Source organism: Neovison vison, chromosome 8, assembly GCF_020171115.1.
Source record: "Neovison vison isolate M4711 chromosome 8, ASM_NN_V1, whole genome shotgun sequence".
Classification (NCBI taxonomy): Eukaryota; Metazoa; Chordata; class Mammalia; order Carnivora; family Mustelidae; genus Neogale; species Neogale vison.
This window is the reverse complement of record NC_058098.1, coordinates 107,990,416-108,002,798: the sequence shown is the minus strand read 5'-3', so window position 1 is coordinate 108,002,798 and position 12,383 is coordinate 107,990,416. Positions and strand designations below refer to the sequence as shown.

The 12,383-nt window shown below is 46.2% G+C and overlaps 1 long non-coding RNA gene across 10 annotated transcripts in view; it reads right to left on the bottom strand.

The window, feature by feature from the left end:
- LOC122915097 overlaps positions 1 to 12,383 on the bottom strand; it is a 146,001-nt gene that overhangs the window by 117,533 nt on the left and 16,085 nt on the right. Inside the window, exon 2 of one of the 10 annotated variants that reach the window (XR_006386006.1) lies at positions 3,601 to 3,713. The exons of the other annotated variants lie outside the window; for them this stretch is intronic. This is a non-coding gene — a long non-coding RNA (uncharacterized LOC122915097). The remainder of the gene's footprint in view (positions 1 to 3,600; positions 3,714 to 12,383) is intronic. 10 annotated transcript variants of the gene reach the window in all.

Sequence of the window (12,383 nt, the reverse complement as noted above, 5' to 3'; positions counted from 1 at the left end):
TGTCACTCAACTTGAAGCAGAACCACCTTGAGCCTGGCGCTGTCATGCCTTCACCGTAAGATCAATTGAATGGAAGGCAAGACAAAGCCCACACTTCCTTGCAAAGGATTCTGAACAAATTCAGGGGCATGTCTGTGGCTCCGGGAAAGGTCATGGGCATGGAGCCAGGTTGAGGAGACTTACGGCTGTAGCTCTGAGCTGTCTACTAATTCCCTGCCAGGCACCAGCCTGAGCACTGTCTCTGCTGGAGGGATGGAACCAGGAGATGGGTTCTGTTTCCATTTCTAGGTGATAAAACCCAGGCCTTAGAAAGGTTAAGTAAGTCCCCTGGGGTTCTGAAAATTCAGGACCCAAGGCATTTGTTTTTGATCCCTATGCACGATCACATCAATGGGGAACAAAACTACCAGATGTACAAATTCTGTCCAACCTCTGAAAGCCATTTCCTTAAGAATGGTTTTCCTTTCCCTGCCATGTGCAGGCAGACTCACAGCTGCCCAGACCTTCCTGGTCTAGCCACATCTGGGTAGCTCTGGGGTGTGGCATGAGGGACCTCCGTGCTTCCACACACCCAAACCATGTTCTCCAACAGCCTGGTCAATAAAAATAGCAGGCGCAGGGTGGGGGATGGGGCATTGTTGATCTTGCCACAGGAGTCTCTCCCATTCCTGGCCTGCAGAGAACCCCTTTCCTTTTCTTACCCCTGGATGGAATCTGAGGATCTGGGTCTCTTTCCCACTCTGCAAGACTCTTGTTCTCTCCCTTCTTTTCCTTCTTTCCTGCGAAGCTTTGAGAGCACCACTCTGTAGCTGTGGGCTGATGCAGGGAAGGGAAAATCCCTGGTGGGAACATCAGTGGATCCTCACATTGAGTTGCGCAAAATGGTACATACTGGTGTTCGCAGTTACGAGACTGTCAGTTCTACTCCTCTCAGAGTTGCTCCCAGGGGAGGGTGAATAAGCTTTCACTGGATGTCCTGGGCACCTTCCCTGGGACCCGCCGTCTGTGAGAGTTTCTGAGGTCCAAATGCCTGTCCCTTGGGCTTGGCCAACAACCTGCTCTCAAGTCAGAAAACACCTTCACAGGGACTCACATCAACCCATCTGTTCAGGGTAATCTGGGGCAGAAGTTTGAAAGGACCAAATAGCTCACGTATAGTTAGCAAATAACTCTGATTCTTTTGGACATTACTGCTGTTGATCCAACAGAGAAAGATCGAACCCCGTGAAATAGATCTTTAGTCTTTGTGATAGGAAAGATTCATTAGACTCTAACACCAATGATTTTCAGAAAAAAATCAATCATTGAAGACATTTTAAAAAAATGAAATAAGTTGTATAAAATCCCCCTGCCCATCCCTTCCGAGGAAGGTGGATTCTGAAGATGTCAGGGATAACCGTCAGTAGGTTTTGGAGTGAGGAAGAGATCAAAGTTGGAACAAAGCAAAATACCTCACCAGCCAGCTGCCTAAGAGAAGGGAGATGGCTCCAGAGGGAAGGACCCCGAGTTAGGGTGGAGGAGAAGGGAGACATGGAGGTGAAGCAGAGCGGACCAGAAGAGGTATGCTTGGACAGGTTGTAAGACACAAGCCAGCCTTGGGGAGCAGAGGTGCAGGAGGAGGAAAGTGGCCAAGGGGAGCTTTTGAGAGGTTCTGCCAGGCAGGTGTGATGTCACCTCCTTCTCCAACACTGTAAGGGCAATGCAGTGAATGCTATCATCTCAGTGCCCTCTGCAGGGCTATGAATCCAGCTCAGGGTCAAGACCTGGACTGGAAACTTGGCCATAGTTTCTCTGGCCATTTTCCAATTATAGTCAATATGAGGAGATTAGGCAATTTCACCATCAGCCTCAAATTCCTATTTTTCATAGGAAGTTTAAAAAAAGCATTGAAAAAATTTCCCTCAAGTAACTCTTTAAAAATTTAAATATATTTCTATACATGTATCCATTTCTATATATTTTTGTAAATACACCCATATAATAAGGGCTACTTATATATACAACAGATGTAAGGTTGGCTACGTGATTTCAGACAGTCATGATGAAGGAGTATATCAGTCAGAACAGGCTAGGCTGTGCTGCCCTAACAAACACTACCTCCCATATCTTAATAGCTTATCCCAACAAAATTATATTTCTTCCTCAAGCCGCATGTCCAGCACTTACTTATTTTGCCAAAGCAAGTCCCATGGGCATGTGTAACTTCACAAAGTCTGGGCAACTACCATTCTGCCCTGTGTGTGCAAGAGAAAAGAGACAGAATGCCCATGAAAGATACCAGTGACTGCCGGAGGGAGTGATGGGTGAAGAGAGGAGAAAAACAGCTCAGAAGGCCCCAAATCATGCACCTGATGAGACTGGAGCCCCCCTTTCCCAGACTGGAGCCTTCCTTCCCAGGCCTGGCATACTGCTAAGTAATCAGCTGCCTCTTCTTACATAATCCTTCACATGAAGTGAGCGCTGTCAAAAGCCCCCACACTAACTGAGACCAGGGAAGGTTAAAAAGTTTGGCCAAGATCAGACTGCAAGCAAGTAGCAGATTTTAGATTAAGAGCAAGGGCTCTCTGACCCCAGACCTGGGCTAGTAACTACCCTGCCAGCTATGTTTCAAAGGATGGAGGAGAAGGTCAGGTGTTCCTGCGACTCGAAGAATGCAGGCTCCAAAAGAGCATGGTAGGGTATAAGTCCCTAGAAAAATGATGGTTCAAGAAGACTGGGAGGCTCTCGGATGCTTAATTCTCCCCTACAACAGGACATGGCCATTATGAAGAAGAAGAGCTGAATACTTATGGAGAGTGTCATGGCCACACGACCAGCATAACTCAAACGGAAAGGATGTGAGCGAAAGATGGAACACTGGTGCAAAAGGGAGCTAGTGCCTACCCGCCTGTTGGGAGCCAGTGCTCTGCACATAGTAGGTGCTCAGTTTATGTTTTTAAAGGGAGTTCAACAGAGCCCTGGCAGAGTACTTTCAGGAAGGAACAAATCAAAATGGGCTGCAGAGAAACAGAAGAGAGGGGCTCAGGATAGAAAGGAGAACTCCTTCACTTCTATTTTATCTATTTTGTCCGTCAAAATAATGCTAATACTGGACAGAGGACTGTAGTTGTCAGAGTTCTCCAGAGAAACATAACCAATAGAGTATGTATAGAGAGGGGGGAAAAAGAGAAAGGGAAAGATTTATTTTAAATAAGTGACTCATGTAATCATGGAGGCTTGACAAGTGCAAAATCTACAAAGTAAGCCTGCAGGCTGGAGACCCAGGAAAGAGTTGTGGTTTGAGTCTGAAGGTCGTTTGCTGGCAGAATTCCCTCTTCTTCAAGGGACCTCAGTATGTTTCCCATTCTGGCCTTCCACTGATTAGATGAGGCCGGTCTACCTTATGGAAGCATGCAGCTTTACTCCACGTCTACAAATTTAAATTTTAATCTCATCTAGAAATTACTTCACAGAAACATCTAAGATAATGTTTGGCTAAATATCTGGGAGCTGTGGTCTAGCCAGGTTGACACAAAAAAGTAAAGCATCCCAAGGACCAAGGACAGCAAGTGAGACAACTGAGGCCCAGGATGGCCGGGGGTGGCCACGGTGAATGGGTACCTGGATGACGCAAGCGGGGTCCTGCCTCCCAACTCAGCGACCTGCAGCATGCAGTCAGCCTGTGGACCCGGGCGAACTGTTCCAGCATTCAGAGATACGGGCGGTTCTGGAGGCTACAAAGGGCAAGAAGGTAACTCCAAAAACTTTGGCCCTTAAGTTTATCCTTGACACAAGGTTCTAAAGTGCCAAAAATCATGCTTCAGAAGACCTCAGAAAAATAAGTAGCATGTCCCAGGAGTGGGTCACAGGCAGCTGATCTCATTTTCTTATGGCAGGGGCATGAGAATGGTAAATCAAGGAAATAATGGCGAGCAGCTTATCTAGGCTTCAGCAAGTCACCACCGAAGGAATCCTAGAGGCCACAACAGAGAAATCCATTCAGGAACAAGTTTAACAGTTTCACAGTTGGTTGACTGAGCCCAGAATTCTAACTGGCGTCACATGGCGGGCTGTCTCCCTCCAGCCCCCCTCCAGGCCCCCATTCTTAGCCCTGCCCTGTCCACTACTTCTCAGTGACATGACAACAACATGGTCAAAGTGTTTGTCAGATCTACTGATGATCCATTCCCCCAGGGAGTGCAGTTATTGACTTACAGACAGAATACCAGAAGATTTTGGTGGGATAGGATAATGGCTTAAATATTCTATAATAATGTTTAATAAAGGCCGTATTAGGTTATACACTTTTGGATGAAAAAAAAAAAAACACCCAAATTCATAAGTTTAAAGTATAGGAGACTTGTCTTTTGCAGCAGAAATTAAAGAGGGAAAAAAACCTTACAGGATTATATTAACAATAAATGCATTATTGAAGAAAGTGTAATGTGGCCACCAGTTAAGGGCAACGGCTCCAGGGGGCTTCGTACAGCATGAGGTGGTGGCCCGTTCTGCTCTGGGTTGGCCAGATCTCACCTGAAGTATCCTGTCTCTTTCTAAGATCCGCAGTTTCAGAAGGATGGAAGCAGTGGAGAATATTTAGGGGAGAGTGGCCAGACAATGGATGATTCGCTTATTAGATATGAAGCAGTCTAAGGAAATTTGGGCTTGGGAATGTCTTGGAGGAACATGAGAAGAGCCGGACTGGGCTGTGTTGCACCAAAGGACAGAACAGGGATCAGAAATTGCCAGAGTTCCAATAAACAGACTGGTTCAACAGAAACCAGAATTTCCCAGCCATTAAAGAAGGTGGTCTGGCATCTGGTCATGGGAGGGGACATGACAGAGTCAAGAGATAAAGCGGGTTTGTATGAGGTGAGCCTAGGAAAGGAATTCTAGCTTTTTGAAATGCCACAGCATGTGTAAATATGAGTAAAAATAATCATGTAGCTGACATTTTCCATGCATCTTCTCAGTACTGAGCTCTGTGTTAAGAGTTTTACATTTAACATCAGCAGCAGCCTTAGAAATAGGTGCTATCATTTACTTCTTGGTAAATGGACGAGGTAAATGGATGAGGACAATGAGACCTAGGGATGCAAACTGAATAATCTTACCTGCCTGACCAGTTAGCAGTGGGCTAGAAAATTCAAACCCTGGTGTGCGGGACTCCAGTGATAAAAGAGCCAGTGCTCTTAAGGGAAGGGCTGAGTGCATTATATTTAAGAGCATAAACCAGAAGAGGAAGTCTCAGAGAAAGAGAACTTAGTCAATTCCTATGGGAACAGAACTCATAGGAGAAAATGTCAAAAACTGCAAAGCAAAATAAAGCCCGTAAACCCAGGGCAGAATTCAGGACAGAGGCATCTCCAAAGATAGCCAACCCTTTGGAGGACGATCATGGACAATGTGAACTTGAGAGGTGTAAGGAAAAGACTCATGGAAGGTGGGCAGGAAGGAAGCCAGGACTGGTCAGTGGCCTGGCTGACCCCGAGAGCTGTCTCCATCAGAGGGAACAATAGGTCCCAGCCATTAGGCAGGTGATACAGCCCTCTGCCATAGGACTAGGGGTACCTGTGTTCTCACAAACACGAAAATCATACCCCACCTACTTGGCAATTGGCCCTGGATCAAAATGGTAGAGATGAAATGTACTATTTGAAACCAGAAAGGGATTCTGCTACACTTTCAGTAGCAGAATTCTGAATTTTTGTAGCAGTCAGATTTAAAGCAGAGAAGCCAGCAATGAAAATGCAAAGGTGAAGAAATTTTGTCTTTATAATTGATCATGATGATGTCAATTGGCTGGACGTTGCATCTAGCTGCTTCTTGTGTAATTCATCCATAGGTGACAGAAATACATGGAAATGAGTCTTATATGCATTACCTCAAACAAATGGCTATGGTCTGAATTGTATTCCACTAAAATTTATTATATTGAAGTCCTAACCTGCGGTATCTCAGTACAATGCTGTATTTGGAGATAGTGCCTTTAAAGAACTAATTAAGGCAAAATGAGTTCATATAAGAGGGCCCTAATCCAAAATGACCATCCTTATAAGAAGAGGGGATTAAGACACAGACTAGCACATGCACAGAGAAAAGACCATGTGGGGACATAGGGAGAAGGTGGCCGTCTGCAAACCAAGGGGAGAGGCCTCAGAAGAAACCAAACTTGTCAACACCTCGATCTTGGACTTTCAGCCTCCGGGAATCTGAGCAAATACATTTCTGCTGTTGCAAGGTACCCAGGATTTATATCTCTTGGGCCATCAGACACCACTGAGTCGTCCCCAGCCTGTAAGCTTTCAGAGGTGCTTCAACCCACATAATCTCAGTCAACATGTGAACTTGGATTTCACAAAACTTAGTAATGTCCTTCCGGCGGGATCCTAAGTAATAATGAAAACAGTATAGAGCCAGGACTTCAACATGGGACAGCACAAAAGCACACAGACAGACACATCCTCCCCCAGAATTAGCTTGGAATAGTTGGAGAGAAGCAACTGAATTCAGGTTGAACATTGACAAGTCTGATGACAGAAGAAAAGTTCCACCAGCATTACAAAAGGAACCACAGATAGGTAGTTTGGAGTTATAATAGTGCTGTAATATGTGATTAATAAAGATTGACTAAAAATGGATTGGTCCTTAAGACAAGGGAATTCTCTCGCTACTTGGAACCAGTGGAACCCACAGCTCCCAGAGCCCCCTGTCCTGGAATCACACATATTTGCACGTTGACATTGTTAATAAAGGACTATGGAGATAATTCAAATGAGCCCTGGGGTTTGGAAGTCATGGTTTCTGCTGCTTAAGATTCCATTTTTAAGCTCTTCTTTTGCAAAAGCTTTTCAGGTGCACAGTGCATTTTATGGATGTTTAATAGAGTGACAAATTCCATGTGAGAGATTTTAGAAACTGTCAGGTGAAGTGAGCCAGCTGGAGCAATGGGGGTTCTTCTCCCTGTGGCTGCTGCATGGGCTCTCAAGGTAATCCTTCTGAGGGAGTTCCAGCCATGGTTCGAGCAACATTAACCTTGGCAGAAACCTGTGCCGAGGGCTCTTCCATAAGGGGCTGTCCTCATTTGTGTATTTGTGTCATAGTAGCCAGATGGGAATCAACCCACTTCTCCTGCTGAGTCTTGTACCTCTATCTCTGTGCTGATCTACCCGTTGAAAGGGCACACAACAGGGCCCCGCGTATACATAGCCTGGACACACCCACCTCATGCCTGCGTACCCACTGACTTCTGCCCCCAGACAGCCTTCTGTGTCCTCTGCTACACGTCCAAAGCCACCTGCCTCTCAGGGCCTGGTCCTGATAATGTCTCCTTGACCAGCACTGTGAGCCTCAGGGTAGTCATCCTCCAACCCCTCTCCCTTCCTCCTTCATGCTTTCATAACTCAGACCGCTCTCCTTCAAGGCTGGAGTTGCTTCCACCAGGATTCCTCTCTGATTCTCTGCTGCAGCCTCATCCGTAGTACCTTCGTGCTTAATGAAATAACGATGGCTTTTTGCCTCATTCCTATCTCATTAATTCTTCACGCGACGCAGAAATATTTTCCGTAGAATATTTTGGTGCTCTTTATAATGTAAGATGACTATCCTATCAAGCACTAAGAACTGTCCGTCAGTCTGTCCTGGTTATGAACCTTGGCAGCAGATGGATTGAAATTTCAGGAACCAGATGTCTGCACAGGAGGGCACACTAGTGCATGTTCATACATAAATGTGAACACACATAAATTTATGCATGAGAGGAGGCAATAAGGGGGAAGGTACGGACCAAAGAGGCCAACTGAATTTCTTTGGAAGATTGTCTAGAGGGGCTGTATTCGATCCAAACATAGAGCCTCGGTCTAGGAAACGCTGTTCCTCAAATGCTATTCGTCTTATGCATGAACACGAAGTGCCAAAATCCGTGGCTTCCAAACCACAGGGCTTGTCTGAATTATCTACTTAGTCCTTTATTAACAAAGTCAACGTGCAAATTTGTGAGATTCCAGGATAAGCAGTTCAACGAGCAGTGGATTCTGTTGGTTCCAAAGAGCAAGAAGAGCCAGAGCTGGTTGGACAAGGCCTTACTGGAGCCACGTGTGTAAAACTCTGCTCCCTGGGGCTGTTGTTCCGACTAGCCACAGCGAGCTGTCCATCACAGCCAGAGGGCCTGCTCATGCCTCTCCCTTCTGGTCACTGCTCATCCTCCATGTAGATGGCTTTCGAAGGGGTGGGCAGCAGTGGGTTCCTGGCACGCCGGTGTTCCCCCACGCTATCTGCTGGTTCCCCAGCCAGTACACCCTTGAGGGAAAGAGGGGGAACCCCTCTGTAATATTCTTAATGTGCCAGTGGGAGAAACTCTTTCCACTCCGTGCCCACCCCTCACATGATCATAGCCATCCTCCTGACCCATCTGTACAGGCCCAGGTGTTACCATCTGTTCCGAGTTTTCGAAACGTCAGTGGTGACGTGGGCAGCCTGGAGTTTCAGAACTCAGCCAGTTGTCCGTGCTGCCACCTCTACCTTGACCTCGTGGGTCTGTTGGCTGTCTTGCCACCTGGGTCTGTTCCTTCCTGGCCATGCCAAGCTTCCATGTTGAGGCTGCCTTCCTAGAGGGCGACCAGTCTCCAGGACGTCTTCAGTTCTTCCCACAAAGTCATCTTTCTAAAGCTGTGCATGCATCATGCTATCCCCTGCTCAAAACCTTTAAGCGCTGTACACACACACACACACACACACACACGCACAAATGTAGGCTGTCTGCAAGTGAAAGGCCCAACACTATGGTCTACCTCTAACAAATTGCCCCAGCCTCCTCTTTCCCCCAAGCCTGCCCTCACCAGCCTGCCCTAGATCCACCACTTGTCACTATCCTCGGCCTCTTACCATGCCACTCTTCCCATCTGGGAAGATCTAGGGATCTTCTCTGATTTTTTAAATTTTAATCCAAATGTCACTCTCTTTTATCCCATACTAACATATTCCTTCTAAACTTCTGTAACATGGGTATGTTTTGTCCCAAAGTGCATTCTTTGGAACTCTGGTCCTATAAAATTCTCCAAGAAAAAAAGAGGGGAAGGTTCCATCACCACCTGCATTTAGGATTTACTATCTATGTTATGGCATTTGGGATATTTACAAAGCATGGCCGAAGGCTCTGAGAAGTCCTGCAATTAAAAAAAAAAAGTTTCTGTTAAATCAACCTGGAGTTCTTCATTCTACACTTGACTGTGGAATCTCTTGGGGCATAGTTTATTGTGTTCTACACCACTCACTGGTGCCTTCCTCGCCTCCATTGTCACATTATCAATAACTGACCCACAGGTGGTCTGAGCATAAAAACAGTGTAGAGGAAGTTTTATGGAAGCTTCTGTTTCCTATGGGGGCAAATGCCACTGGATGTTCTGGATGTTCCATTTCATAAACCATCATGTTGGGTGAACTACAAGATTCCAGGAACCCTGCAGCTAGTCCTGATTCCAGCGGGTTCTCCTTGCTGGGAACCTGATCTGTCAAATCCTGAGGGAGAACTCACCAGAGAGCTGGGTGTTTAGAATTTCGGTAGGAATGGGGAGTTGGCTTCACAACCTGTGGTGCTTTCTTCAAATCTGGACTGCAAACTTCCCCCTAGGGGGAGTACCTGGGTCTAATGTGTAGGTAGTGAGAGGACTGGGTCCATCCCTGCCTGATGCTTCCCGGTCCCAAAGGAAGGGACATAGTGGGTGGTGAAAGCAGAATCCCAAAGAGAAAAGAAAATTCTTTCAATCTGCAGGAATCCCCAGGGACTGGGATAAACTGGGAAAGTTGTCCAGCAGCTCCCTGCCATGAAGCATGTCTCAGATGGGCAGAGAGGACTTCTACAACTCCTGTTTCAGGGCACATGACTCTTAAGTTCTGGGAACCTTCAGGATAAGTACATGGTTGAGCCCTCAGATCAGCAGAGCATGTAGGCCTCCTGCTGGCAGCCTTCTTTCTCTGTGTGTCCTTCTAGTGCAGAGAACATGGCCCAGGTACAGCAGGTCCTGTGGCTAGAGGTTCTTTCAGAATTGCCCTGGAAATTCTATTCCTACCCCTTCATTTTTGTAAGTTGCTTTTAGCCACATTTCATGAATCAGGGCCTGCTGTGACATAAAGCAGTAGTGAAGAGTCCAAGTCACGAAAGGCAACTACATTTCAGCACCTGTTCCCTCTGCCTCCCGGCAGGGCTCCCTTAAACACTGTGCTCAAGGAGTGCAAGCATATGTGTGGACTCCCAGGAACACACTGGGATCCGTGACCTCCATCCAGGCCCGAGCCCCGAACATGTGGGGCCCAGTGCAAAATGAACACGTGTGGCCCCTTGTTCCAAAACTATTCAGAATTTCAGGATGGAGACAGCAGAGTCAGAGAGCCCTGGAGTGGATTCTGAGCACGGAGCCCCGAACGATGGCACAGATATTAAGTCCATGAGGTTGGTTCAGCGGGAATCTGCTGTGGACCCAGAAGGAAGGGTGCTGGGGACTTAATGGTCTCCCTCCATAAGGACTTCATGGGGCGAGACAGAAGTCACAGCATCCTGGAAAGCCTTCTTTGAGAGTGGGAGGCTTCAGGCTGGCCCTCTGGATGCTCTTTCTAGATTTCCACCCTCTGAAGCTGTTAGCAGACTGGAGCCCCGCTAAGTCTTCTGGTTTGAATCAAACTCCACGCTTCGGTGGGGTGGAGTTCATTCTTGCAGACTGTGTCCATGCCTGCTTTTCAAATTATTTTCACGGATCTGATTTCTCTGCCCCCAGAAAAATCAGGCTTCTTTTCTACCAGGATGGCACATCTACCATTCACACTTGAGATAAAAGTTTTCAATACACAAATATCCGAACCTGATTCTCCCCATGCCCAAAAGTCTTACCCAGGGTTGGACCAGCCTGGCCTGCGTCCAGCAGGAGCACCTGCCTTTCCATGAGCTGACTGCCAGCTGGGCTCATTTATTCCAAGGTTCTTCTCAGCTCTCCACACACATCCCCCTCTGCTGTTCCCCTACCGTGTTTACCATCGACTTGTCCCAGGTTATCTACCCCTTCCCGTCTCTATCTCATATCCTCTGAAAGCTCTACGGTTCCCTCTATCCCTGAGCCCCAAGTTCAGAAAGGATATGTTGCCAAAAACTGAGTTCCATGTTCCAACCAAAATTGGCTACTTCACCTCTTCCAGCCCCCTCAATGTAAAACCCACACACGTAAAATATTTTCAGCAGGTAAAGTAGGCTGCTTAATAAATGGGATTAGGAAAAACACCGTGCATTTAGAGAAAGGTTTGATATCTCTTCTTCAAATGGTAAATGAAAATAAATCCCCATGAACTTGGTACTTTAAACCAGAAAGATAAAATTATTAAAAAACCACAAGAAAAAAACATACGTAAGAATATTTTTTTGTGTTTTAGACTTTCTGAGCAAGCCAAAACCTGGGTGTTTTGACATCCATAACAGATTAGATCACATAAAAATCGATTATTTCTGGGGTGCCTGGGTGGCTCAGTGGGTTAGGTGGCTGCCTTTGGCTCAGGTCATGATCTCAGGGTACTGGGATTTAGCCCCACTTCACCCTCTCCTCCCGCCTGTGCTCTCTTTCAAATAAATTTTTAAAAAATCTTTTTAAAAAATTAAATATTTCTGGGGTACCTCGGTGGTTCAGTGGGTTAAAGCCTCTGCCTTTGGCTCAGGTCATGATTCTAGGGTCCTGGGATCAAGCCCCACATCAGCTCTCTGCTCAGCAGGGAGCCTGCTTCCTCCTCTCTCTCTGCGTCTCTGCCTACTTGTGATCTAGTCTGTCAAATAAATAAAATTTTTTTTAAAAAAATTAAATATTTCTGTAAAATGAAAGACATACTAAACAAAGTAGAAGGTCAAGCAACAGACTGGGAGAAACGATTTGTAACATATATGTCAAAGGTTTAAAGCCCAGAATATGAGAAGAGCTCTAATAGAGCAACAAAGTAGAAGGAACAAAAGGGAAAGGAAGGAAGAAAGAAATGGAAGGAGGAAGAGGACATGAAGAGTATGAACAGGATGAAACAAATTAATAAACTATTTTTTCCTAAATAAAAAATTGAAAACTAAATGAAATTTCAAAAGATGGTGTGGGGGGTGCCCAGGTGGCTCAGTTGGTTGGACACCCAACTCTTGATTTGGGCTCAGGTCATGATCTCGGGGTTCTGGGATCAAGTCCTGTGTCAGGCTCTGTGCTGGGCATGAAGTCTGCTTAAGACTGTCTCTTCTCCTTTTCCCTATTCCTGCCTCTTCTCTCCCTCCCTTTCAGAAAAACAAACAAAACTAACAAAAAACAAAACAAAAAAAGCTTAGACAGCGAGAAGACCATTGCGCCATGAAGTCTGAGACATCAAAGACCCATAGACACCACGGATAAGCCTCC